General features: G+C 45.8%; 1 protein-coding gene across 22 annotated transcripts in view; it reads right to left on the bottom strand.

The window, feature by feature from the left end:
- The window catches only part of MAP4 (microtubule associated protein 4), a 180,209-nt gene extending 166,466 nt beyond the window's left edge, over positions 1 to 13,743 (bottom strand). For 17 of the 22 annotated variants that reach the window (XM_073002731.2, XM_078378356.1, XM_078378361.1 and 14 more), the window contains exon 1: positions 13,606 to 13,743. The gene's annotated coding sequence lies outside the window, so the exon portion shown is untranslated. Of the gene's footprint in view, positions 1 to 11,301; positions 11,517 to 12,480; positions 12,620 to 13,605 lie in introns of those variants that run through there. The other 5 variants (XM_078378357.1, XM_078378366.1, XM_078378378.1 and 2 more) reach the window with 3 other exon arrangements.
- Positions 13,744 to 24,167: the final 10,424 nt, after the last annotated feature.

Raw genomic sequence — 24,167 nt, 5'->3', positions numbered from 1 at the left:
GAAAGACAGGTAAAATGTTTGAAATGAATGCATGAATAAAAAACCATCTGGTGCCTCTCCCTCTCTCAGATGTTGTTTTCTCATTTCTAACATGGTAGCACAGCAGGACTGCAGGAACAAAATACCTGTCTAGGTGAGACGTGTTGCAGATCAGTCTCTCAAAAAAACCTCCCCAAGAGTTATTCCTTGAATACACACAAGGCACACACCTGCCTGTCTACCAGCACATTCCTACATCTATCACTTTCAGATCAGACAGAAAAACCAACAGCAAAACTGAAACCGTAAAACGGTTTGGTACAGGCAACCAAAAAGTAACTCTCTACATACCAACTTTTTAATTGTAATGGGCTGTTGAGGCAATTATTATCTGCACCCAAGCACTCAGAGCCACAAAAGAAAAACTAGAGAAATCACATTTCTAGAAAAAAATGGTCAGATTTTACAGCTACTTTTTAAACCCCAGAGATTCTTATAATTTTCTCCATATTACACCTGTTTTAGCAAACCACACAAGATCATAACAAGTGTAGAAAAGATTATCAGCACAAAATCAAGCTTCTTCTGTGTAATGAAAGAATGGTCAAAATAATAATAAAATTCTGTTTTTTAAAATGTTTGAATTCACCCAGTAAATTATCTACCAGAGTTTTGGTCAGTTTAAAGCAAAGGACGACCCAAACTTTGCTTAACAGCCTTCCTTCTAGAATTGAGACTGCTCCCATTACTTTTGCCACACAAACAGTGGCCCGGCCGTCATTCCTAGACAATGCAAAAACTGTCCTGGAAATATGAGCTAATTATACGGAGAAAGCAAATATGTTCTTCCGCCCACCACAATCCTATTCTGTCTGAATATTTACAACAATCCAGGCAAAGAAAGAGGAAATTAGAATAACGATACCATTAGAATTCTTTTCCAAACTGAACTGCTGGCAAAGATCAAATTTAAGCAGCTGCTCCAAAATACAGAACTGGACAACTCAGCCTGAAACTGAAAATCTCCAGAGGCACAAAACAATCCCTCCAGCTAGACTCATGCAGCTGAGCAGGACCAGGACCGGGCTAAAGCATTCCCAACCTGGAAGCTGTTGCCATGCTGGCCACGTGCAAACAACAAGTGTGAGGGCGTTAAAACATTCAGAGCACAGCCTCCCAGCTGAGTATTAAGTTCAGCATGCAGCTAGAAGGATCTCTAGGTTACCAAGCCTAGCAGCCACTGATAGGGTACCGGATCATAAAGCTGGGACAGAACCACAAGTACAACAGCTGCCTGTTTTTCCTTTTATTTCCATACGGTAGTTCAAAGTTGACATCAGATCCACGCTAGGAAGGCCAGCCAAAAGGCTGCACATGCAAACTCTTGCACGATATTTTAAGGACTGTGTTGATCCTCCTCAGGTATTAGCGGTGACTGGAAAAAAAAAACACGAAATCAGGTCACAAAGCCATTTAAAGCTCTAATGCTGATACTTAATTTCCTACATTTTCAGCGGAATACCTGAATTGGTTTGTAGCCTTTAGCAGCCAAAGCAACAGAGTCCTTGGGGCATCGTGAAGACTAACCAGTTTTTATTGGGCATTAACTTTCTGCGACTATAGTCCACCACTTTATGCATCGAAAAAGCGGGCTGTACTCCAGGAAGGCTTATGCCAAATAAAACATATTAGTCTTTAAACGTGCCACTGGTGGTTTATTGCAATAGAAATCTGAAATATTTCTTCAGCCTTGAACTGGCTGGCACCAAAAATCTTTTTCTAGCCCTATACATCACACCCTTGATTTTCCTTGCAGTTGATATGATGGCAAAATGTCTGCAACCTGAAATATTAGAGTCACAGCTTTTTATACTTCACTCATGGATACACACAAACACACACTTCTGCTGATCCAAAGCTGCTTTAAGGTCTTAGGACAAATGTGTTCTACTTTCGAAGCTACTGATCGGATACTGTACACTGTACTGTATTGGACTTCATAATTTTAGTTGAAACTTTACAATCCACCCATGAATTAAATGGGGGGGAGACCACAACCCATGAAAACTCATTCTAAAATATATCTGCCAGCCTTCAAGTTATGACTCTGGAAATTGAATTTTATTGATCTGCTATCTGTTATCTTGGGATTCCCAGTGTGGTGTCACTGACAGAATGACCGGCTAACGTTCTAGAGAACAGGGTTCAGATCCCTACTTGGCCATGGGAAACTCACTGGGGGAGTAGAACCGGTAAAATATCTCACATTGAAAGGTGTTTTAATATTTGCTTCAAGATACTTCAGAAACCAAATACCATTATATATATATAAAATGAAAGAAAACAGCAGGTAGCACCAGCTCATCACTCTGATTAAGACTACTGACAGCCACACCTGAATATTCCTTCCCTGCCACCTACTCTGTGTGTATTTTGAACTCAGGTAGCAATTAGATGGAAAGCACTGACAAGACTCCAGGCATGCAACGCCCAACTCTCTCTCTCTCTCACACACACACACACACACAAAACTACATCTAAGACCTGAATGTATTTGCATCACATGGCATCCAGTTTATTCTCATGCAAAATGCAGCCACTTTGAACCGCCTGCAGCTTTGTGGAGAAAAACCCAGAGCTTGGAAACCACAGGTTCTGCAAAGGGGGCATCTGTAGCACCAGCCCGGGACAAGAACAAAAAGCTCCCAGTACTGTATGGTAGAATTTGCTATTCATGCGCTGACCTTTCCTGCCCACACAGACATTCTATTTCAGTCACAAAACGACCGGAATCCTAAAAGCAGTTTTGTATGGCACAGAGAAGCTGCTTGTATGACCTCCCAAGCTTGAAATCATGCAGGAAAAAGCCTCCACATCTTATTTGATCAAATTACAGACTTTCCTGGACTTTCCTACAACAGACTTTCAGAGCACAAAAAGGCCTGCAGACAGGCAGCATGGCAATGTAGTTGTCAACACAGCAGAGTTATCAACCATAAGTTTCTGTCTCATCAGGCAAGGTGGGTCCTTAGCTCACTGAGAATCTGTGCAAAGTACTTTGACCTCTTAGTGTTCCATTTCACTTTCATTTATTATACATAAAGCCTTCTGGAATAGTGGGGTTAGGTTGCCCCCACCTTAATAGCTTCTAAAGCCTGAGGGGACAAATGCTTTAAACTTCTAATGGTTGCTACCCTCAGGGCAACCGGATATTGTCTGTACACAAACATATTCAAAAATTAAGATTACCTGCACATGACGACTCCTTAACCTAATTCAATTGAAATGTTAAAACTTGCCTCAAAAATAAAATATTCTTGTCCTTTTAATCATATTCATAGATTTCTTAACTCACAGAACCGCCTAGAGTGGTCCTGACCCGACCAGATAGGCGGGATATAAATAAAATAAATAAATAAATAAGAACAACTTCTCTTACTTCTAGTAATTCAAATGGGTCTCATTGCATCTTACTACACTAAAATCACAAACTGCTGTAGGCCCATTTCAATTAATGAAACACATGAGATCCTCACCAATTGAATGGGTCTACTCTAGTGCAATTCACTACACGAAGCAACAAGGTTTTAGCCACTGATTCAAGAATTCCAAACAATAAACAGTATTTCACTTCCCGAAACAGCAGATTTAGTGGAGAAAAGATTTTGAATAAAGCTCCTCATTTATGGAAAGAGAACGCACCTCTTCTTCCAAGCCACCCTGATCGCAACTGGCTCTTTTCCACCAATGTAGGGGGAAAAAGCAAAGGTCTTGCCCTCACAAACAGCAAAGGGAAATAGCCCATGGGCCGCACCACTTAAGGGGGAATAATCCTTCATAAAAACATTTCCTGCAAATAAGAAACAGTCCAGCCTAGTCCCCTAGGCAGAAGTCTTATGGTGGGCAGAGGGTGGGGGATTCCTTGGTCCTTCTGGAGCACTCAGCCAAGGATGTCAGCACGCAAAAGGTGGAGAATTTTGTGGGTTGTAGCATAAAAAGTGACACTAATAAGTTGCCCTAAACATATGGCTCTCCAGGCCCTACCAGCATTCAGGGAAGTGGGGTCCTGTTTCCTGACCAGATGAATTTCACCATAAACAAAGGAAATAGTTTTTTAAGAGACATTAATATGCCCCACAATGACATTGTTGTTTCAGAACACTGTGTTTGGGCAATTAAGGCACATCATTTTAATTAGGATCCAGAACTGGGGAAATTTTGATTTTAATATTGAATTCATTGTTTAATAATGGCTATATTGTTCTTCTGGATATTTATCCCATATGCACAACCTACGCTCAAATAACTTTAACAATGTCTGTTACAGCTTAACAGGTTCTCTCTCTTTTATTCATTCTTGTATTCATCCATCCCTCAAGCCCACTTCTTCTGGGTGGGGATGATGGGGGTTGTAGTCTGACCCATCCAGAGGGCACCAGGAAGGCTGGTTTGTGGCTAAGACAATAAACTGAACATAATATGTACTGTTTGATGTGGCTTCACTTACAAAATACAAAATCAGAACAAGATTGCCTGGGAAAACGTACGCCAGTAAACAAACCTTTGTACATCTAACATACTGTGTGGGAAAGACAGTACAGTATATCTCGTAAAGGGAGCAAGAAAACAACCAAGCAGTTCACTGCCGAAGAGGCCTCATATAATAATAGAAGGATCGAACAACAGCAGGAAGAAGGGGAACTACCCAGATAGTGAAGCTAAATTCAAAAATTCTTCATAATTAAAAAGGCAACCACATTGCAGTTAACAATAAAAAAGACCACCACCACTGTGGCCTAGGAGCTTCCCGACAATGAGATTAAAAGGTAGCTCACAGCCATGACTGGCTTTTTCTTTCGTCTGGCCTCAGGATGTAACAGATACTCACAAACTTTCTCATCCTTGATAAAAAAAAAAAAGACAAGACTGACAACTGCTGGGTGGAGTTTACATTTTCCTTGAGAGCAAACAGATTTTCCTCTCAGTAGTAGCATTAGCCAAAGGGGGGGGGGGGATATGTAATTTTGGTGCAAGAAAACTCAGTATTTTGCTTCAGAAGCCACATGTTTCAGGCAAACAGTCATTTAATGCAAAATATAATGGTTTCTGTACAAAATATAGCTGTGATTTTTTTTTTCACAAGGCAGCCATGCAGTGCAGAAAATGCACCCTCAAGCAAGGAAAAAATGTTTACATTTCTCATTCTGACACCTGAAAAAATTAAATAAGTGAAGACCTTCTTGAACCTTTGCCTGAGCCGTATCTTTCAAGTCACTTTCAGGATGTTTTCTGAACTAAGACTACCCCAGACATCTCAGAACCACTGAATCACGAGTTCATCTCTTCCTGAGTTTTATCTTGTGCTCCAGTGGTTCCCAACCTTGGGTCCCAGATATTCATGGGCTGACACTCCCAGAAGCCTTCAGCACTAGCTGTGCCGGACACAATTTCTGGGAGTTGTACTCCAAGAACACATGAGGACCCAAGGCTGGGAACCACTGTTGTACTCTAAGCCAAGTGTCACCCCCTTCTAATGGAGGAACATTTTCTGACACTCGGTGAAAGATGGCTTATTTCTTCCTCACGGGACGCAGACATGCTTTGGATAAAACGAACAGATGAAGGGTGCTTTCCAAAGTGACAAACCTTCACATCCCGAAGCCAAACTGCTCTAAGAGAAAAAAAACTAAAAGCATTTTAGATGGTAAAGCTTTGCATAACAGCTCTCAATCCTTGTGTTTGCAACTCCGCAGGCCCATCCCAGGCTTCTACGAGCAGCATAAATATTGAGGCAAGCTTTTTGTAACTGACCAGGACTGAGGAAAAGCCTTTCTAGCATGCTTTGTCCCCACCTCTAATATATTTTAAATCCTGTTTTATTTCTTTCTATTTTTTTTCATCTAAGTATGTTTTAATATTTTAATCTGCTTGTATTTTAATTGTATTTTTGTTTGATCTTGTTGTAAGCTGCCTTAATTCCCTTTCTGGGGGAAAAGGCAGGATATATGTCCAATAAATGAACCAACCACAGACTTCCTGCTTCCACATCCCAGGTTGTTAATCAAACAATGGAATAGCTGAGACAGACAGAAAGCTCAAGCCACTACAATTGAGCAGAATCACCCACATATACAGGTACAAAGCAGTGTGTCAGCTAATGGGGGGGGGGGTTCAACACAAGACATTTGGTTGCCGAAAGAAGAATACTTTCCGTCCTTTCCAGTCTATTGATACATGTCTCACTTGTGGGACGAGACCCATTACCAACACCCCATGGCAAAAGAAGAATGCAAGGAAAAGGTGACAAGACTACTTTCCTTACAACTGCTGGTTTCCCCCCTCAATTCACGGTTCTCTAAAGAGAGGAAAAGGAAAGGAAGTAACTCTAAAGATGCTCTCCAGAGTTACTCTCTTCTCCCCCTGCACCCAGCTTACATCATCATTGTCTTAGAACAGTGAACTGGAAGGGACCCTATAGATCATCTAGTCCAGCCCCTGTCAAGGAGGCACAGATTGGGGGAGCGAAGCAAACTCACAACCTCTGGCTCTGCAGCCAGAGCCCTCCTCAACCCCGGAGCTATCCCAGGTTCCTTATCATTGCTACCTTTCTTTCAAATGCCACTGTACCAGTGCTTTCCCACTCCTCTGACTAGACTTCTGTTATTCTGATTAGGAGTCAGTAGGCTACCCTGCAGAGCAGATTCAGAACTCCAACACAGTCCGATGCTACAAACAAAACTATTCACCCACCAGCCCAGCCCAAGTAGATTAGCATTTGTAATTTGTGAATGCAGCACCCTGCAAAAAAAAAAAAAGGCAAATGAGAAAAGAAACCCCCTAAAAACACTAGTACGGACCGACCTGCCCACATTTCAGTGTAACCAGGGGTACACTTATTTTATACTTGGGACAGCAGCTTAACAACCTGCACCCTCTTAACCTCATCATATCCCTAAACAAGGATGTAACGGTATTTTGGTACATATTATAAACAGTATTATATCTCTTCATGATAGAAATGCTGATCTCTTTGAGATTTATGAGCAGAGACACAGAGATAAACCGAAACTTTAAAAAAAATATCTGGTGAAACCCCTAAGAAAGTCTCTTGGAAGATCTAAAATGGACGCCGTCAACGTGAACAGCAGGTTCACATTAAGCCTCATGGTTATTTCAGAGACTGAGTAAGGATGAAAACGCGTGGAAGTTCAGCCCCTGACCTATGATGTCACGCTTACACATTTGGATACCCAGACCATGACAGGGGAAAGCGGAACACAAAGGAAGGCCAGGCTGCAGCCTTTTCCAAGTCAGAGTTCCTTCATAAACCCCCAAGTTTGAATTAGTGTCATGAATTATTCAGACCTGGCTTTTCATTAAGGACATAAAAGCCAAGCTTGATGCATCAAACTTACTGTAAGAAGCCACGAGGTTTCTTTTTTTTTCTAGTGTAAAAAGGAGCTTCTCCACTTGTTCCCAATTAAATATTCCTTGGCAGACTTATGTGTTGTCTGACTGACAGTTTCAACTTACATTTTAAAATCTGGCAAACTGCTATCAGGATTTTTAAACCATACTGGACGTGAAGGATAGCTCTGGATTGGCTTTCCACTGCTGGCAAGCTCTCACATTCAGAACACGTGCTCCTCCCTTCACAATAGACGCTCTCATGAGATTCGACACTGCCAAATCAGGATGCTTGGATTACTACGGGTTTGGGTCCAGGCCCATCTGTCTCCTTGTAGGAGAAAAGGTAACCACTGAGATAACCACAGAACTTAGGCCCCTCCACTTAAATATAGGCTTGACTGTGGAAATTAAAACCGTCAGCATTCTCTTCAAAACCAAGAGCATAATCAAAGGCATCTGTTTAAACTAGAGGTTGGAAGGAGGCTGGTAGCAAATGAAGCAGTGAGGTCACCTGTGACTTTGATCCAGAGTCCAATAAGACTACCGACTGGCTGGATATCCAGACCATCCTTTGCCTTGGCTGAGGAACCCCTAACCTGGGAGATCACTTCTTGGAAAGAACAGACACTGTGGATAGAAAGATAGACAGTCTTGAGCCTGCTCTCAGCTCAAAATTCTGTCCGTCATGATTTCTTATTGGTACAATTTCAAAGTTTGTAGGGGTTTTTTTATTTTAAAGCCATAATTAGTATTTAATTAGACTTTATCAGCTGAAATCCTGATGGTGGAGTTGTGCCTCGTAAATGCTGATGATGTCATCAGCAGGCAACGTTAATCTTGAATTAATTTTAAAACTTCCTATCCCCACCCCCCAGATTCCAAGGCTCCTTAGGGATCCCTTTCAACCCTGGGAGCCTCATGATGGTGACAACCTTTAATATCTGAAAAGAACTTCTTATGGCATCAGCAATGAAGAAGTGCAGCTCCAGCAACAGGATTTCATTGTGTCTTATTTTGTATTTTTGCATGGTGCTCTGAGAACTTTGGTTTTGGTTCTTTTAAGGAGAAAGGCAGAGTAAAAATTAAGTTAAATTAATTAAGTTAAATTAACAAATGTTTTTCACTATATGTTACCAAAATTCTTTGCCATGCAGAGCTTCTCACCTGATCTGCACCTAAGAATTGTTTCATTGTCCAAATTCCGTCTCATGAACAAAGCCTTATAACTCACTTTAAGGAAAAATCCTATAAATCATATGCGCTCACAGATTAGCCAAACTGGCTTGTTGTATCAGATAACTAAAAGTACCACCTCCGACTAGGTTTAGAGCACTAACCTAAGTAAGGGTGGCCCAAGGTTGGGAATCACTGGAGTACAGACTAGATAGGCGGGGTATAAATACAATAAATAAATAAATAAATAAATAAAGTACATCTAAACTGCTGAGCTGAGTGTTTTCAGTTCAAATCAAAAGTGAAATTTATCTTGCTCATAAAGGGGATCCAAGTTTGAATTCAGTATCAATCCCAAGTAAGATTCGTGGAAATAAAGTAGACTGGTTAACAACGAATGTAACTCCCATTTACTTTGATGGGCCCACTGTTGGCGGAACTAACACTACATCAAGGGCAATATTAAAAAGAGGACGCACTTTAATCCACACACCTTTCTCTATGACTCAGGGTGCTGACTAACTTTAGAACACCGTGCCAAGAGTGACTTCTTCCTGGCCGTAATTGAAAAAAGTATCCCCTTCTAAATGAAAGGTTTAAGAAGGACTATCAACATTCTGTTTTGAGACAATAAGCAGACTCCTGAAACGGAAAAAGTACTGGTAATTCTACCTTTGGACGAATGGCAAGAAAAATGATCAGTGACAGTAGTGCCTGCCTGGCATAAACTTAATTACGTTTGTTTCAAATGGAAGACATCCATTTGACTAAATCTCAACAGACCCGAAAGATCTGTATTAGAGTTCTCCTGTACATCAGATACTGTGGTCAATTAACCTCAAAATCAGGATGTTGTTACCAACCCCTTCTTTATTGTGTTAGACTGACTGGAGTCATTTCAACAACAAAAGTTCTGACTAGACATTGAGGTCAATGTGAGAAAAGAGGCAACACACTGGTGGCACCATGATAGAAATTGGAAAAATAGTGTCACTAAATCACAAATTAAAGTGGATTTCGATCATGCTGGTCAGCATAAACACCAGAGCATAAATAACACTCAGCCGTAAAAAGGAGAGGAGGCCAGGAGGCTAACATGCCATGATATGACCAAAATGTTCTAACAAAAATTAATACAGTAGTGCTTAAAAGTGAAAGAGTAAAGTCTTACAAAATAATTCACAATAAAAAAGTATTACAAAGGCATATTCTTTAAGTTATAAATAAAATCTTAAGTCACATCTATGAAAGTCTCTTAAAACACTATACTGTTAAAAGGCCACAGTATAGGAAAAAATCTTAAAGCTGCTCCCCCACCAGTTTCCTCCCCTCTAATGCTACTCTCCCAGCATCCTTTGCTCTTTGACCTGATTATCTTTTCTGGTCATTATTTATGCCTGCATTTTTCATTCATCAGTTATAAACAATCCTTCCTGCAGGAGATCCAGGTCCAGGGGCCTACTTTTCAATAGGAAATTCCATTCTTGTTGCACATAAAACTCCCAAGTTTTTGGAAGTTAAAATCTGGCAATCCGCCACGATGATAGCACCCTTGTTTTGACTAAAATTTCTGCAAAGCTTGGATGATTTAAGATTCTGTCGCATAAACTGCACTAGTTATCCCAGGTGATTGAAATGCCAAGGTCCTTATGCACTTAAGAACACAATGCCATATACAGTGCTTAAAATGTCAAATGTCTTGTCATTACAACTCAGAGCAACTTTTTAAACCACAGTCCCCCAGCTAAAGTAGCCAGTAAAGATTTTTAAAAAATCATTCTCTGATCACTTGAAAAGACCATTACCTGAACATTACTGACATGGTGTTGCATACTGCAAGCCCCTTGAATAGAACAGTAAACAGAATTCACAACAAAACCTGCTTGATATCTGCTATTGATAAACATGTGTTCCATGCTGTATCAAGCCAAAAATTAAAGGTTTCCATATTTTCCCAGAAGCAAAAGTTGTCCCAATAACACACATGGATTTTTGTGTGCATGCTAATACCAATTATGAACTCTTTATTTTTTTAATTTATTGATTTGATTTCTACCCCGCCTATCTGGACTACCAGACCACTATAGGCAGCTTAGTTTCCATGCTACTAAAAAGTTCATCAAGTACTTGTGCTTTTTCACCGAGCACACTGTATGGGTTTTTAACGATTTATCCAAGAGTCAATGCAAGGGAAGGAAGGCCCATGGAATCACTGTAAGCAAGAGGCTAGAGGAAGTAGAACAGGAGAAACCCATGCAGGATGAAGAGGTATTCAGAATACACATTTCAATTGCCTGTACCACAACCGTTAAATCCATTAGTGCTGCAGTGCCTTAAGGACCACCCCGGACAGGAGGTATCGGCCTCCAAATTAGCAAGATACTCAGGCCTTCCACTGCTGCAAAGACACAAGCACAGCTACTCTTCGGGAATTTTAATTTTAAGAAACTCTCTTAACAAAAAGTGAATGTGGCAATGACAAAGCAGCCAGGAAGGCTTGGTATGCACTTGAGAAGGGGGGGAGGATTGGTTTAGAAGAGGCCCCTTCTCTTCTCAAGAACAGCAGGGCCCAGTGTCTAAACTTACCCGAAGCAGAATCGTATTCATACCAAGCTCATTAAATACTTAAAATATGACAACTGTTCCTTCTAAATCGGTGTGACCAGCTCGAAGCTAGGCCCGGTTTATATAAATAGCTTGCTTTTCAGATCTTGTGTGCCGATGACTGAGCAAACTTACCATACAGGCCAACCGTGCCTCGGCCGTTGGTGCTGTTGCTGCTGCATCCACGCAGCTCAGCTCACCACGCCCATCCCCTTAAGCAGCAGTTCTGTGATCGCTTATCCTGGCTGCGTTACTGAATTACAGCATAAAATATCCCCTGATGCAATGCTAGAACCATCCCTGTAAAAGCTGGGAAGGAGACCAGCTAAGTCGCAGCTGAAGAAAAGCAACTGCAGAGAAGGAACCAGGAAGAAAAAGACGCTTCTGATTAGAGGCCACTATCCATACAGGCGTAAAGTAGCATTCTTCAATTCAGAATAGAGGTTCTCAGGAAACAAACAAACAAACAAACAAACACACACACACACAAGCTATAGAACCTTCTGCCTTGTTAAGGGCTGTGTGGGCTGTACAGATTTTGGTTTTAATGCTTTAAAGTTATGTTTTAATTGGTCTGACTTTAAATAGTTTTTTTTTATTTTTAAAAATTGCTTCATGCAGTTTTGTAACCCATCCTGAGATCCTGCAATAGAGAATAAGCTACAAATGTTTTAAATAAAAAATAAAATAGCGCACAACTACATTTTAAGGTCTATGAAAAAAATCATGAATAGCTGCCCCATCAGCTCCCACTTCCTCTGGGACAACACAGTTCATTCAGCCAGTTTCTCAAGACACCAGCTGTCGCACTAATTCAGACAAGATGTTCCCCTCCCTGTCCACCCCTTTTTTGCCAGTCTCCTGTCATTTTCATTAAGCTATATCATTATCACAGCTCATCCCAGCCTTCCACAACAGGACAGCTAATTATTAGCAAGTACTGCAAAACAACACCCACACCTTCCTGCCGTCATTCTTACTTCTTTCTCCTAGTTTTGTGGAAGGCTTTCACTTTAAACGAACTGCAACCAAAACAAAAAGTAACAAGAGGCACAGAACAAAAAAGACAGCTCTCTTATATTAGGAGGAAAAATAAGACAGGATGTTGGAAAGAGTGCTGGATACCCCAGGGTACAATTCTGTAGGTACTTCCAAAAAAATTTAAAATAAGCATGCTTTTGGTAAGTAAGACACAAAGAGGCCAAAACGTGGACACCAATGTTGCCATAGATGCTCTTGCCAAAAATGTGCCCCCACCCTACACACACACACACATATACAGAGCACAAATCAATACAGTTAAAAATATAACACCTGATAACAATAAGGCTTTCCTCCAAACTCTCAGAGTTCATAGACAATCAGGATTACGAGGCCGGCTGGCCGGACGCCCAAGACAAAAGGAAAGGGCAAGGGAAAAGTTCTGGCCAGATTAATTATCACCCTTTCCAGAAGCCTCCAAAGGGCATTCATTCGGTGTGCCAAACGGCTGCCAGAGGGACACGCGCCTCCCAATGGCCGGCTCCTGCCAGATGGGGTGACAAAGCATGATGTGCAAGCCGGACGTACAATAAAAGCGCCTCCCCCCCCAAATGAAAACTGCAGACCTTCTCTCCACCCCACCCCACCTCCACAGCCACCTCAATCCAGAGGCAGCCACCCCAACCACCTGGGAACTTTCCAAGCAGCCCCGTGGACGGGCCCCCACCCCACCCCCATGGCCCACCAAGGGCTTGCTGGACACCCCCACCCCACCCCACCCCACCCCACCGGCCCTCGCCCTCTCCCTCGGGCCCCACACTGGCTCCCCCAGGCTTCTGCTGCTGCTTTCAGCCAGGCTCTATCATCTTCTTCTCCCCCACCCCCCCCAAATTGCACCCCTGGGCCTGAAAGCCATGAGGAGGCCCATGACAAGCTTCCCATCTTCTCCCTCCAGACCCACCACCGACTCCGGCCAAAAGCTTTGGCCAAGGCGAAAGCGGGGGTCCCATGAGGACCTGCAAACTGGGGGCTCTTGGGGGGGTTAAGACAGCGACTCACCCCCCGCCCCAAGAGCTCCCTCAGAGCCTGGAAAACCTTCCTTCCCTCTTCTTTCCCCCCCGAAGACTCCCAAGGGGGAGGGGCAGTTCACCCTCCCCCGAGCCCCCTTTGCACCCAGGGACCCCCCCCTCAAACACGCACACACCCCTGCCTTCACTGGCCCCTTCCTCCCACCCCAGCCCCCCCTTGTTTCCTCTGGGCCCCCCCCCACACGATTAACCCCTTCCTGCACCCACGGGGGAAACTTCCCATGAACCCCTTCCTGAGAGACAACCCCCCTTCCTCCTCCCCACACCCCAAAGACACCCCCCTAAAAAAAAACCAACCCCTCTTAATTCTGCCCCCCCAGCCCAAACCCTGAAACCCTCCCCCCTCCCCCTCAGGCAGCCCCTCCCTTACCGGGCTCTGAGGCGAAGGGGAAGCTGCCGCTGCCGCCCGGCTGCCTCTCGCCTCTCTGCCTCGCCTGGCCGGAGGAGGAGCCGCTGCCGCTGCCGCCGCCCGGCCGGGTTGGGTCTCGGGGAGGCGGCGAGAAGGAAGAGGGAGGAGGAGGAGGAGGAGCCCCAGAGTGGCCGCCCCCGGGCCGCGCCTCGCCGGCCGCCTCAGGCCGCGCCCGCCTCACCCGAACCATGCTGGCGGCCGTGGAGGCGGGGGCGGGGGCAGGAGGGGAAAAAGTTTCGAAACGGGCCAATCGCCGCCGGAGCTCTCTTCCCTGCCACCAATGGCGGCGAGCGCGGGCAGAGGAGAGGCGGGCACGCGGCAAAGCACAGGCAGCAAGTTTGGTCGACCCGTGGGAAGGAGGAGGAGAAGGAGGAGGGGGGAAGGGGGCGGGGCGGCCACCGCCTCTGCCTCGGGGAGGGGCGGGGCCCAAAGTGGGCGGGGCCACGCGCTGATCAAGGGGCGGGCTCTCCGGCAGAAGGAGCCGCAGTTGGACGTTCATTGATTGATGTGTTTATTTAAAAAGACTTTTTCCCCGCCTTTCTCCTTGGAAAGGGCGCCCAAGGCGGTTTACAAGGAAAAGCCACCAGCTGGACGCTCCCCCCCCGTCCCTCCCACAGTTTCCCTGCAAACTTTCAGGCTTTTTTTTATTTTTGCATAGGTACTGTATTTCTTCTATTTGCACTCCCTTCTGCTGAGATTCATAGGAATTTCTTTTTTCGTTTTTTTTTTTCCTCCTGAGGATCTGGTTTCTTCAGCTGGCAGGATGGCCCTGTCCGTACAGGCTTGTGGTCTCCTCAAAGGGTTCAAAGGGGCGCCTCTAGCTCCAATGTGGCTTGCTTTCCTCTCCAAGGGGGATTCGCTTGCAAACCAGGAGTTGATGAGGATGATGGTCTGTGCCACCCAGCCAGAACCGACTTAGAGTAGCCCTTAATGAGGCTTTCAAAGGAAGGGAGATCGTTAAGGAGGGGTTTTTACCAGTTCCGCTCCCTTAGGGGCTGAGCGGGGATTCGAACCCGGTTCTCCGCAGCCCAAGCCTGCCACTGACACCGCCAGGGGATGGCCTCTCGCCAGGTCCACGTTTTGTGGCTATAGCCCTATTTAGGACAGGGGCCACTGGTGGGTCTCTCCCTACCAGGGCAAGAAGAGCCTTGTCTGGGGTGGCCTCCTCAGGAGTAACATCTGGGCCAAAAAGTTAAGAGGGTCAAGGTGGCTTCCCGGAAGACTTCAAAGATCTTGCAAGTTTTCGGCTCTCTTGACCTTTAACTGTTTTACACTTTCCTGTCGATTCCCAACATTTATTTTTAATGTTCTGATACAACTGTGTTTCCCTGAAAATAAGACAGGGCCTTATATTAATTTTTGCTCCAAAAAATCCATTAGGGCTTATTTTCAAGGGATTTTCATGTACCACAATCTAGATTTATTCAAATACAGTCCAGTCCTCTTCTTCTGGTTGCTGCACAAGGGTGGAGGACTGGGATTTCACTGAACTGGGGCTTATTTTTGGGGTAGGGCTTATATGACGAGCATCCTGAAAAATCCTACTAGGGCTTATTTTCAGTTTAGGTCTTATTTTCAGGGAAACTGGGTATCTGGGATAGGATTTATTGTTTATTTATTTAAAATAATTTTATCCCACCTTTCTCCTTGGAAAAGGGCCCAAGGCGGCTTACCTCATCGAAAGACAATATTTAAGAAAGAAAAATAACAATGAGTATACAAAGGCGGTGTACATCATTAAAAGGCAATATTTAAAGCTAAATACACAAAGTATAGAAATATTAAAAGGAACCACCACCACCACTCTGAGAAATGGTAAGCACTAGCCATACTAGAAACACAAAGCGGAATCGCGCTGCTTCTGTTGACCGTCTTTTAGCATATTATTTTGATCCTCTTTAGTATTTACATATGGGCTGTTCCTAGCTTTGAATATTGTGTTTTAGGGATGTCCTATTTTGAAGGAGGAAGGGAGGGTGGAAATATTTTAAATCCGTAAAATAATTAAGAAACGGAGTCCTCTCTGCAAGGCCTGCCGTGGTGAACGAAGCGGTGGATGCGGGAATAGCCTCGAGTCACCTTTCATAAATACAGCAACAGCTGATTAAATAAGGCGCAGGATAGACGGTGCATGTCCCGGCCTATGGGATATTCTCTGTCCTTTAGCCGTTGCTGCTGTTCAGCTGATTTCTCTCTTAGAGATTAAAGGATTTGCCTTTCCCTTAAAATGCTTCTCTTCCTCGGTGCACCGAACGGGTGGAGATGAAGGGGGGCGAACGCACACAAGCGTCCTTGCGTGTCCCTCTCACCTGCCCCCCCATATACACGGAAAACAGCTGATCTTTTGCTGTCCCCTTGGCAGGAAACCGTTCCAGGATATGGTACGAATTACGGTGAACCAGGGTGCCCCGGAGCTTAACCAAAGGACAGCCCTGAAGGGACAAGCGGTCGTGGGGGGCAGCTGCTCCTTTGGGGGCTTGTGGGCAGTGGGAAAAGGATGCCAACACTTCCTGAAAGCTTCCTTCCCAATAGGATGAGGCAGGCACAAATGGGATCTAAGACATGAACTCTGCCTAGGCCCAGAAAGCACACTGTTCTTGCCTCTTGAACCCTGAGCTGTCCTCAACGACCAGGGTCAACAAAAACTGCTCCAGACAAAACAGTTACATGGTCAGCGCACCCCATGGCTTGGACAAAGCGAGGTGCCTTACCTGGAATGACATCCAGGCCCACTCTAACCCACTTTCCCAGCCGCCCCTGGAAATTACAGGATCTGAACCCATGACCTTCTGCCAGGAAAGGAGGGACTCCACAACTCAACGACAGCCCGTTCCCCCTGTCCCCATCTAAATTTGACTGGGTTACCCCAGAGGTGCCTGGGCCCCTCTGTTGGAACCTCGAGTCTGATCTTCTTCAAGCGCTCCGATTATATGACGCAGGGCGAAGCACAAGCGGGCCGTTCCCACCGGAGAAATGTCTTGGGTTGCTCCAGGAAGACAAAACCCAGCGAGTTAACAAAAATATTCATGCAGCAGCAGGACTACATGGAACGTGACAAAAAAGACTCCCTGGGGAGTCACTGCAAGGTTGCCCGGAAGGTCCTGCCAGAGCCCCTTTAATAAATCCTCACCCCGCAGTTCTGTGGTCTGTGTCTCAGGACACGAGGCAGGAAAGGAAGTCCTTCCAAGGCTTTATATTTAAAAAAGATGTCCCTGCAACACACACCCAGGAGCCTTGGACAAGAGGCGGGGGCTCCTGGCCATGCCCGCTACGACACTGTGGGAGCGGCAGGCCGAAAGCGACACGAAGTGGGCTTGTCCACAAAAGCTCACATTAAAAATATATAAAAGCTTGTCTTTAGCGTTATCATCATGATTTTTATCTTTCTTTTTTTTAAATTGTTCTCACCTATAATGGTTTTCCAGGCTCTGCACAACTTTGTAATTAATTAATTAATTAATTAATTAATTAATTCATTAATTAATTTATTTATTCATTTATTCATTTATTGGACTTATATACCGCCCCATAGCGCTACAAGGACTCTCCGGGCGGTTTACAATTTTTAATTATACAGGCTACACATTGCCCCCCCAGCGAGCTGGGTACTCATTTTACCGACCTCGGAAGGATGGAAGGCGGAGTCAACCTTGAGCCGGCTACCTGGGATTTGAACCCCAGGTCGTGAGCAGAGTTTTAGGCACAGTACAGCGTTTTAACCACTGCGCCACGAGGCTGGTAATGTTTCGGAGCTGGAGGGACAAGCGCTGCAACATTTTGTTACAGAGCCAACGCTCTGATGGCGATTGACAACAGGCGCCCAGAGGGCCTTCGCCAGGCAGCACCATGGTGCATGCGCATGTGCACACCCAAAAAGAGAGGCCCTTTTATATACTGTATCTATATATTTCCAATCAAGCAGCTTTTTCTTGCCTGCTCCTCAGCCTCCCCGGGAGGTGTTTTTGCAGCTGATGCTCTCCTGTACCACTTGAATCCATGACTCAACTTCTGCCTCCTTTTATGAGTCGTCCAAGATCCAGCCAGTCAGGGAGACATGAGGCTGATCCCTTGACGCCCCCTCTTTGGAAGCAGCTCAAACGCAGATACCCTAATCCAGGAATCATCAACCCCTGGTCCGCAGCCCCGTGCCGGTCTGTGGGCTTGCTGGAACTGGGCTGCAGATATGGATCCCTGCCCATGCATGCACACGAGCGTGACACGCCCACTGCATTCACGTGGGGGTGTCCCCCCCACGCATGGAGCTCCCTCCCCCCAGCAGGTCCGCAGGCCCAAAAAACATTGGGGACCGCTCTTCTACGGCCACTGCAGAGTGCCAACAGGCAACGTGCCGAGGAAGGACACCCTGCCCCTCAAGAGGGTGCTGCAAATCCCCCTGCGCCTCCCAGGGGATGAAGAGGAGGCACACGAGACAGGAAACACTCCTTCGTGAAAAAGCTTTCCATTTCTGGCCTAACAGGAATCCCGCCTACTGATGTCCAATTTATTCGGAGAAAGGAGAGGTGTGTGTCTGGGATAAACACCGGAGCCAACCTTCAAAGCGCTGACTAAGCAAAGCTGAAATGGCACAGGATCAGATATCTGGTGGGAGCAGGACTTGAGATGCTTCAGATTTACATACTGGCTTTTTTTTTTCCTTCAGGAAAAGCCCTGGTTAGATTTGATTCAGTTCCTAAAACTAATCGGCTGCAGACAGAGGACAGGATCTCCTGCTTCCGAGGAGAGTCTTGTCACACCGCACCCATGCATATCTGCATTGCTGGAAACGCAGGATTTAAAATCTGTTTTAGCATCCTAAGCGCCTCTGCCTTTCAAAGCCAGCTTCCCAGTCTTCAGGGTGACAAGTTTGGATTCACTTCCAGAAAGGAGCTGACCAGAAAAATCAGTTGTTTGTCATTGGATATGTTTTTTTAAATTGGGTATGGTTTTAGTATCCTTAGCTTCCCCCTCCTGCCAGCTGATCGGGTAAAAGGAGCAAAATAACCCAAATACATGCCAACGTAGGCTTGATGAGCAGAAGGGGGGGCTAGAAGGCTGCCTCCATTTACAGGACACCAACGTTTCCATTTGCACCTCACCAGCAAGCTGGCAGCTTCCTTCCAGTAAGGGACAAAATCACGAATCTCTAGAGCAGAGACGAGGCACTTCCAAAAGGCTGAGTGGAACACACTTCTCACCTCTGGATTTTGGAGGAACACCTACCTATACTCTCATCCCACATGCTCTTGTAAAAAACACTATTTTTCTTTTAGAAATAATTTTTTTAAACCCTGAAAAGCGCCCTTATGCCCTCTAGTGGCCAAAAATATATTTTAATTTACCAAAAAAATTCCAAGACTTTCCCCAAAAACGTGTCAAAATTGCCTCTCATGATGCCAGGCCACTTTATTATTTGATCAAATAATGTGAAAGCAATTCATTTCTGAGTGAGCCTGCGAAATCCTAGGGGTGGCTGGAGACCCTATTTGAACCCCTGAGGGTCGTATGTGGCTCGTCGGCTGTGCTTGGTCCACCCTTGTGCGAGATGGACAGGCAGGCACAGAAGGGAGCGTTATTGCAGCCTTTAAAAGACGTTCACCACCACCCCAGTTCAGGACTGAGATTGCTTAGGGAATAACTTTCTTCACTGATTAATTTCCGTTTCAAACAGAGCACACACAAAGATTATAAAACAAACGGCAGACTGCACGGCAATTTCCTGGCTATGCAAGCCGGCTGTTTTAAAGGCGAGATCACGTGTGAATAACAAACAGAAGAGGAGCAGTGGGCTCACCAGGTGAAGGTGCAAGAAGGATCCTCTCCGGATCGAGCCACCTGTCAAAACTCACAGGGTGGCTTTAAAGCAGGGCTTCCGTTTCAAACCGTGTTCCATTAGCATGGAACAACAAAGATTTAATGAACAGGGGTTCTGCAGGGACCGCTTGAGAAGCATGCAATCAGGGTCACAGGTGAAAGCTAAATAAATAAATAAAAATATTGCTTAGTAACCACTAGGCATAGGTAACATCTTTTTATATGCAGCACAAAGAGGCTGAGTAATGAAGCATGATAAAAAGATGGACTTTATCCTGCATTTCTCTTGGGTATTGTAAAATTCCGGACCATGTATTAGTGACTGTCAACAGGAGGAAAGGCGTTCTAGATCCATCCATCCAAATTCGAAATACATCGTCTAGACCCAGGGAAAGCCAACCAAATTGGATCACAAGGTAGAATGCGCTTTTGTTTAAATTTTTTTTAAATGCATCTAATGCTACTGGAGATCTCGGATCAGAGAGACAGAGCTGACGTGCTGCAACTCAAGTCTGCAACCGCTGTCCTGAGCTGTCACTGCCGTAATCATCCTCTCCACATTTGAAAGGGAAGAGAGAGACCCCCGGGGGGCCCAGGCTTCAGGAGCCTCTCGCCCTGCTTGCTTCTGTTCCTGTCAATGCGCTGAAGCAGACCGAGGAGGACCATCATCCCTCAGGGAGAGAAGCCGCTCGAGAGCAGATGAACGGGATTGACAGATCGGAAAGCGGACGGGGTTTCCAGGAATATTGCCGGCATCTGTTGCAAGGGAGCAAAAATAACTGGTTCATACTTGCCAAGCCCAGCGATGGAAAGGGGTAAGGAAAAGAGGGGGTGGGGGAACCAGTCGGTGGTAACCCAGGACAAAGCGCTGGTCCAAATGCCATGCAAGGGGGCGAAAGTGCCTAGAAGGGGGGGGCTGTGTCCCTTTTTTTTCTTCCTCTATAGATAAGAGCCGCTTCATTCAAAGAAGGCATCGGCCCATCTACATTCAGTGGGAGCAATGAAGCAGCACCTGCACAGCGGATGGGGATTCTGAACAACAAGGACAAAGTCATCTTGCTTGGGTGCAATCCTGACTCGCTGGGAAAGAAGCAGAGGTTCAGTGGCAAGCCACCCCTGGCGGGATGCAAAGCATTTTGAAGACGGCATAGTCCTATCAAGAGCAACGAGCTTTAGAAAAGGCCTGCTCCTCGCCGATTGCCATGGACCAGCAGCACAGCAGGCTGGATTTTTGGAGCCTCCATATTAAAAGAGGCCCGGCCACGGGGACTTCAGAATTTACCTGCACACCAAAGCCTAGGTCACTTCTCCCTGCACAGAGTGCCAGCAGCTCCCCAAGGTCTCCAGAAGAGAATGAGATTTTACAGCCCTTCTAAGACCTTTTTGGGGACGTGGTGGCGCTGCGGGTTAAACTGCAGAAGCCTCTGGGCTGCAAGGCCGGAAGACCAGCTGTCGCAAGATCAAATACATGCAATGGAGTGAGCTCCTGTCACTTGTCCCAGCTCCCGCCAACCCTGCAGTTCGAAAGCATGTAAAAATGTGAGTAGATAGGTACCACCTCGGTGGGAAGGTCACGGCATTGCATGTCTAGTCACCACGTGACCACGGAAACGGTATTTGGACAAACGCTGGCTCTACGGCTTGGAGATGGAAATGAGCACCGCGTCCTAGAGTCGGACTGGACTCAATGACAAGGGGAACCTTTACCTTTAGACCTTTTTAAGTGCAGAAATTAGGATTAAATGCAGCCAGGGCGGGGGGAGAGGGGAAGATGACATAAACCAGGTTCTCCGAATAGAAGCCCCTCCATAAAAACATGCTGAGTTTAACCATTTTGCCCAGTCTTGCTCCTTTTCCGACAGGAAAAAGGTTCTTCCCACGCCTATTACTTCCTCTCCTTTGTAACAAGCAAGAGTGGGGGCTGAACCTGGGACCAGTCTTGACAGAACGCCATTTCTCTCTCTCTGAGCGGCAGCGCCTTCCCGAAGCTCAATCAGCTCAAGATGTGATTGCAAAAGGATTCTGGAGGGATGGGAGGGCCTTGTGGCGTCCCACAAGGCTGCTCCCGAAAGCTGTGGCCCTCATGTTGACCATTAATACTAATTCCATTTCATTCTATTTTGTTTTCAATAAAACCCCATTCTGACCGGCCTTGACTTCTAAACTGCCTGCTTTTGGCACCCACCTGCTTCAGAGCTCATTTTAAAAAACAAAACTGCAGAGGCATCTCGGAACCAGTGAATGCAGAAGATCCGGCCATGGGGCCACGCTTGGATCTCTACGGTACATCGGAACAGCGCCCATCCGCCCCTTCTTCTGTAGAGAGTCTCGCCGGTCATGGCACTGTCCTTTTAGTCTTGGAATAGGTTGTTTGTTGCCACTGGAACACTGGAATGGCAGGTCAGAGGGTAAGCCCAGGCATTAATCTAAATGCATGGGCCACGTTTCCCGCAGAGTCTTGCTAAGGAATAAGCTGGCTTTAGCCCGGATTTCAATCTGCAGATTTAGAACAGCAACGACCGCATAGCCCACTTGATCTCCTGAGCAGGACCAACAACGATGACAGAACAAAAAGGGCAAAGCAGTCCGGGGCCCCTTTCTTTCGAGGCACAGAAGATCTAGCCTTCCATCCCGTGCCTTTACAGGACTCCCAGGAATTGAAATAATAATAGAGGATTTCAGTACACTTCAGCATTTTCAATGAACGGAAGACTATCAGGCTACGTGAACGTGTGTGGTCAATAATAACAGGTAGGAGACTGATTCGTGGGAAATGTGGTGCTGGAGGAGAGCTTTGTGGATGGGATACCCTGGACAGCCAGAAAGACCAACACATGGGGTCCTGGATGAAATCAAGCCTAAATCTCTGGAGGCAAAAAGATTGACACTGAGGCTGTCCTGCCTTGGGCACCTCATGAGAAAACAGGATTTTCTGGGGGGGAAATAATGCTGAGAGAAGGTGGAATGCAGCAGGAAAAGAGGAAGACCAAAGACGAGATGGACCTGCTCCCTCAAGGAAGCACAGGCTTGAATTTACAACAGCCAAGCAAGACTGTTAATGACAAAATCTTTTGGAGATTGCTCATTCATAGGGTCACCATAAATCCGGGAGTGACTTGACAACACGTAGCAACGACCAAGTTTCTATATATAGAATTATTCCTTTCATCTATGTCCTACCTCTCCCTGGGTGCTCAAGGCAGCAGACAGAGCACTCTTCCTCCCTGCCTCTTTGCACAGCAAACCTGTGAGGTAGGGTCATGCTGAGTGAGACTGGAAGACGGTCGCCCAGGGAGTTTCACTGCCAAAGAGGGATTTGAACCCAGGCCTCAGGAACCCTGTCCAGGGCAAACCACTACTTAACTTTCTATTAAAAAAGCATGCATAGAAGTGCTCTATCAGTCACTCAGAAAGCATGAGGGAAATTAAATGGTTATTGGCCTTAAACATGGCGCTCGTCTCTCTCTCTTTCCAAGATGATGAGCAAGGAACGACTGTTGTGTTCAAGGCGTTGAGCTCTGCCAGGTTTTCATTTCCTCTCCAAATGCACCTCTACCTGCAAGTCACGGCGCTCTGGCGGTTCCCCCTTTCCAGCCACAACTTCTTCCTGTCGTCCTTTTGCCTCTTTCTACACGGAGCTCCATTGTAAGGACATGATGCACTTTTCTGCAGACCCCGGCAAGGTCACGAAGCTGGTTTCTGGAAGGGCTACCCAGTACGAGGGGCCCGGATGAAATCACTTGCTGTGGGAAAGGATGATTCCACGGAACTGACCATCGATCCAAGCAAGCCCAATGTTCCAGAACAAAGAGGACCTTTCGCAACAAGGCTTCTGAATTATTAAAAGTTTGCTGGCACATTCTTAAATGCAAAGGGGGAGAAGCCAGGCTGCTCAGACTGAAGGCCCCCCTCCCTCCGTTTCTGGCAGAAGCCAAACCAGTATGACTAGGAAGCCCACCGGGAGGGTCCCAAGGACAAAAGTCCCTTCAGTGCTGGTTTGCCCCCCCCAAGTTCTTCCGGCCACGGAGCCCCCCCCCCCGTACATCACTATTGAGGCTAAGCCCCTTTCGTTGCTCCCAAAAAGTTTTAATGAACTGGGCTGCTTCTACAGCTCGCGGAAGTCCAGTGTAAGCAGAGGCTCCCGTCTCGGCTAGGTTAGGCGCCAAAGACCAAAAATAAGCTTGCTCTTGGTTACACGCAGAGGACACGTGTGGGCAAGCTAGGATTGCTTAGATCCTTCCCACCGGGGCACATTTTGGGCCCTCCCAGAGCCCCTGTAATGCCCCGAGTGAAAGTTCTTAAACATCCTTTTTACACCTGAGTTTGTGTTCAGGAAACTAGAAGGATCCTGGAAGTTCTTACTCCCTCCACAACTCTAAAAACTAAAATAAACAAAAAAACTGTAAAAAAAAACCATCCAACCCAGAACTGGCTGTCTGGATTCTTCAGGCTTTGCCCTTTTTCCGTTTTTTTTACTAATTTCTGAGCTCTACCCTGATGTAGAAGAGCAAATTAAAAACAACCATCTATAGTTAAAAAACAAACAATATAACGGCTTCTTCCTGAAGTTCAGGCAATTTGGATCGGTTCCTAAGCGCTGTTTTCTGCAAACAAAGATGTCAAGACGGTTCTCTAGCATGAGAAAACACCCGCCCTGGCAAGATTCGTTTGGGGTGCAAGAAGAGACTGCAGTGACCACCTCTCTCCGGGGA

This window comes from Pogona vitticeps, chromosome 6 (assembly GCF_051106095.1).
Source record: "Pogona vitticeps strain Pit_001003342236 chromosome 6, PviZW2.1, whole genome shotgun sequence".
Taxonomy (NCBI): Eukaryota; Metazoa; Chordata; class Lepidosauria; order Squamata; family Agamidae; genus Pogona; species Pogona vitticeps.
The sequence above is the reverse complement of the archived record's forward strand: the minus strand, read 5'-3'. Positions and strand labels throughout refer to the sequence as shown.